General features: G+C 33.0%; 1 long non-coding RNA gene across 2 annotated transcripts in view; it reads right to left on the bottom strand.

Annotated features, from left to right (window-relative positions):
- The window catches only part of LOC106790159, a 5,598-nt gene extending 3,165 nt beyond the window's left edge, over positions 1 to 2,433 (bottom strand). The window contains exons 1-2 of one of the 2 annotated variants that reach the window (XR_001382058.1): positions 2,109 to 2,433; positions 222 to 438 (exon numbers count right to left, since the gene is read on the bottom strand). This is a non-coding gene — a long non-coding RNA (uncharacterized LOC106790159). The remainder of the gene's footprint in view (positions 1 to 221; positions 439 to 2,108) is intronic. The other variant, XR_001382057.1, reaches the window with a different exon arrangement.
- Positions 2,434 to 4,959: the final 2,526 nt, after the last annotated feature.

The raw sequence follows: 4,959 nt of genomic DNA, 5'->3' as shown, positions 1-4,959 counted from the left end.
TTGAAACTTTACTATTGAAACTGCATTATAAAATTTAATTTAAAAATATTAATGTGAAAAAAAAACGCACGCAAAATAATAATAATAAGAAGAAGAAAAAGCAAAGAGAAAAAAAAAAAAGAAAATAAAAAAGAAATAGATTAAAAAGAATAAGGATAAGACAAAACTCGTAGACACCGTTTCAACGCGAAGCAGTCGCCATTATCAAATTATTCGCTCACTCGTCGGGCGCCATCTATCTTCTTGGAGCCGCGCGCGAATCCAAACGTGTTATTATTTGATCCTCACTTTGTTAGCGATCTCTTCAGTGTAACAGCCTTCGCGATATGTACCTGCTTGTTTTGTTGGATTCTGCCAGGCCCGATCTGGAGTACTTCTCACGATCTCGCTTCTAGCGAGAAAGAGAGAACGAAATAACTCAAAGTAGCTTTCAAGTAACTGAAAGAGAAAGAGAAAGAGAAAGAGAAAGAGATAGAAAACACGAAGGAACGATTCTCGTTGCAGGAGCAACATTGTTCTCTAAGTTATCTTATTATGTTTTATTTTTTATTCTGTGTTCATGTTTTCTGTTAGTTGATAGCATTCGTCTAGTTGTATAGATTCTTCTAAAATGATTTTTTGTTTTTTTTCTTTACTATATTATATCTAATTTCGTGTTATGGGAAATATAATAATATCTATCTTGGGAAGTAACATTTTCCAGAAACAAATGGACAAATTTACTGAGCATTTAGTAATTCGTTTCGCTCTCGTTCGAAAGTAACGCGTAAGTAAGTTTATTTTATATCTATAAAATGAGAAAGTTAATCGTTACTGTGTTCCATACGGAAGATCAAACGACACCCCCATGACGAACTCGTGGTTTACGAGAACGTGTATTCTTGATATTTTGATCTTACGTTAGATTTTCTCGTTACGAATGAAAACATTTCTTATTTTTCTTTCGTTAATTTTCTTTTCTTTTTTGCTTTTCATTGTCTATTAGGATGCGTAATTTGTTCATTTTCAAAGTACTCGCACGTATACGTATTAATATATATATATATATGTATATATTTATAAATATATATATGGTATATAACGAAGAAACAGGTGAATATGCATAATTATCCGTATTTATACTGCCAAGCTGGCACTAATTGCCTTGTGTAATTCTCATAATCGTAAATACGCTCGTCAAAAGGTGTTGAAACACAGCAAGTGCCTTCAGGCGGCAACCCAGCCCGATAAATAAATCACGGGGACGGCGAGAGAGATACGTAATCTAATTCCGCGAGATATGAACGACTTGAAGGGAGAAAAAGAGAATGAGAAAGAGAGAGAGAGAGAGAGAGAGAGAGATGTAAGCTCACTTAATTTGCCTCTGTCCACGATACTACTCTCAACTCGGATTTGACATTTCAAAGATCAAGGTTGATCGTAATTGTCAGTTTAAATGGATCTCGAACACGTTTTACGATCGTTCGTGCATTGTAAATTGGAAAAAACTTACAATTAGTTGGAGTGTTTCCTTGAACTATATATTCAATCGAAAAGTTATAATATATCAAATAATTACATTATTGTATCCCTAGATGTTTTAACATTATCGATTAAATTCAGGATTACTTAATTAATAGAATGTAATATTAAAATTATCGACAATTATTTTAATTTATATTTATTTTACATTAAATTATTCTAAATGTAATTATAGTTATTATTAAAATATGTTATACAAGACAAATAAATGTTATATATTTTAGTTTCTATAAATTATTTATACGTAAACAATATTTTGCATAGATGATTCTATTCTATATATAAGAAAATAATTGAAATTAATTTAATATAACCAATCATCAGACAAATTTAGATAATTTTAATATTACAATATAAAATGTTACTTATGAAATATAATGAATTACTTGAAAAATAAATACGACCATTATATTTATACATCTATAATTTCTATTATTTTAGTTGTATAACACAAATCACTTGATTTTCTACCAACGAAAGATTAAGAATTATTCCAAATGATCTTTGTTTAATATCGAATGAAATAAATAGAAAAAAATTTCTGTTGATATTTACACTTACATATTTATTTTGTAAGAAATACTTACTACTTGATTTTCTTCTCACACGAAAGTTAAGTATTCCGTTGATCGTAGGATACAGTATCGAGGCCAAAGAATGACTTTTGAGCGTTCTTAAAGGGAAATGAAGGGTTTAAGATGAATGGAAGTTTCTCAAGGTGTCAAGAGTCAACGAGGTAAAAGGCTCCGGGGTAGAACTTATTCGTGACACTCGACACGACTCGCAACCGTCACTAATAACAATGAACACGCTGTAGTCGTTTCGAGACGCGCTAGTACACTGGGTGTCTCGATTCAACGTGGCCATTCTTCTCTTATTCTTCTTCTTCTTCTTCTATTTCTATTTCTTCGTTTTCTTCTTCTTACCAAAGAAACAATATATAATATTTTCGAATAAACGCTTTGGTTACCTGGACTTTGTTATATTTAAAGATCGCTCGAGCGAGTAGAAAGTAATATAGGATCGAGTTGAAGTCAAGTATGACTTGGGCGCTGTTACAAAGGACTTCACTTCAAACGTAGATCAAACAGGAGAAAGAAAGAGAGAGAGAGAGAGAGAGAGAGATAAATGAAAGAAATAAAGGATAGACGGTTTAACCAGCAGACGCGTTGTTGCGAGCATGACGTTGTCGGAAATGTAAGAAAGCATAAGATAGAAAGAGAAAGAAAATAAAAAAAATAAATAAAGAAAGAAAGAGTAATAAAACGTTTTAAGAGGGAACTGTACGGTCTCATCGTTCGTTTGGATTCGCATTGACTCGATATCACCGCAATGCCGGATACCTATCCCCGAGTAGGCGTTCGTTCGGTTCTTCTTTGTGAATAGGCAAAGCTTAATTCTAAAACGTTTCTAACGATCTCTCTCGTTGATATTCGGTCGGCGAGTGCGAAATGGTGGCTCGGACTGGCTAGTGTCCGGTCGTTTGTCCAATTCGATCACGTACCGCTTTAACGCTTTACATTGAACGCAGCGCGTGCTCTTCGTGTAGAACTCTGACTCCAATATATATAAAAGATCTTTCTATATTTATATATTTGTATATATATATATATATTTGTACGTACACTTATGTGCAACACACACGTGTTTATATATTTCTTTTTTTAATCTAAATAAACGTATATACCTGGTGAAGTATTTCGAAGAAACACTTCTCACCACAAGTAATTGGAAATTGATTTGATTACTTCATCGAAATAATTTCATGTATTTTATTGTAATATGTTTCTATTTTTTTTTTTTAAATTAAAAGAAAACAGTAAAGAAATTATATAGGGTAGTTTAAATATACGTGTTTTAATATATCTATTAGATTCTCTATTTTACGTTTATTTATATAATAAAAGAAGATTATTTCTGTTGGACAAATGAATTTCTTTCATCAATAAAAGCAATCGAGTTATTTATTCAGGTGACGACTCGTCTTAAAAGCTTCACCCGGTATATTTATTTCACGCGTACGTAAGCAGACATTTATATATACATAAAACACGTATTTATGTGTGCGTGTGTGTGTATACGCGAGCAAAAGGTGCGTGCACACGCATAGAGACGAGGGAGGCGTGGGTGTTGTTGTGTTGTGTTGCTAGTCGTAAAACAAAGTCGAAGTTTTCCAAGGGAGACGACGAGAGGATTTAAACTAACACTCGAGTGTTTGGAATTTATTGAAGACACATTTTATTGTCGTCGTCTTCTTCGTCGTCTAGCTCTCGGATCGATTGAAGAGGATTTAGCAAAACGATCGTACGGCGCCACCACAACCACCACCACCACCATGACCACCATCACCACCGTTCTTTACTTTGTAAGTCACCCGTTAAAGTAATCGATGGATGAAGTGAAGTCGTCCGTCTATAACGATTCATTAAACGTTCTGGCATTTCTTTGGCACGCGCAAATCTTTTTCTTCTTTCGATTTGTACGACGACACACACACACACACACACACACACACACTATTATTTATCAAGCGGATTTTTTCGTTTGCCTTGCTTTTTTTTTCCCTCATTATTTGCGAAAGTAGGTAGGGAATTTCGTAATTTGATGAGGAGAACGTTGGAATAGAATTCCAGGAAGTAAATTGTTTCATTCTATCTTTGTCTTTCTTTCTTTTTTTTTCTTTCTTTCTTTTTCATTTCTACGAATAAATCAAATCGTCGCGAGAGTAATGTAAGAAAAATTAGAATGCGATGAAATAATATTTATTAAGATTTAATAGATTCAAATATTCTAGATGTGGCATGTATGAAATAAAATTGGAATAAAATTAAGGAAGATGTATATCTGTGTGTTTCTCTCCCTAATTTTTTTTAAGAGTACTTACGTTTTATATTTTATTTATAATAAAATTAAAGAAAACGTGATCGACAATGTATCTTTACCATTCATAAATTTCTTTACTTTTCATCTATCCACTTTGCGAAAATAAATTAGTATAATCAAAACAAAAAAACGACGAGGCGTGTGTGAGATCACAAAATTGGAATAGAATTCATGAGAGTGAGAATGAACGATTACACCCCCCGTTTTTATTTCAATCTTTCTTTTCGAAAAAATCACGCGTATTAATGACGACAAAAAAAAAAAGAAAACAAATGTGCAAAATTCAAGACTGATACTAAAAACCAAACAAGAACACAAAAATTATTATTAAGCAAATCACGCGAACGGGGAGAAATCGTTGTTCGGATTCGTAGAAATCACAATGATCAGAGCGGACCCTTTTTTTTTCATCCCTACTGAATTTTTTTTATTCGTACGTTCGTTCGGTTACGATCAACCAAAGTTGTTCTCACTCACGTGAAAAGAAATGAACATTATTGAGACTCGTGGTGTCCTATCGGATATATTGAAGGATGAAAGAAGAGGAGGAGGAGG

The sequence above is a fragment of the Polistes canadensis genome, unplaced genomic scaffold (assembly GCF_001313835.1).
Source record: "Polistes canadensis isolate GaletaPanama2010 unplaced genomic scaffold, ASM131383v1 scaffold_218, whole genome shotgun sequence".
Lineage (NCBI taxonomy): Eukaryota > Metazoa > Arthropoda > Insecta > Hymenoptera > Vespidae > Polistes > Polistes canadensis.
Note: the sequence above shows the minus strand (reverse complement) of the source record. Positions and strands in the feature narration are given on the sequence as shown.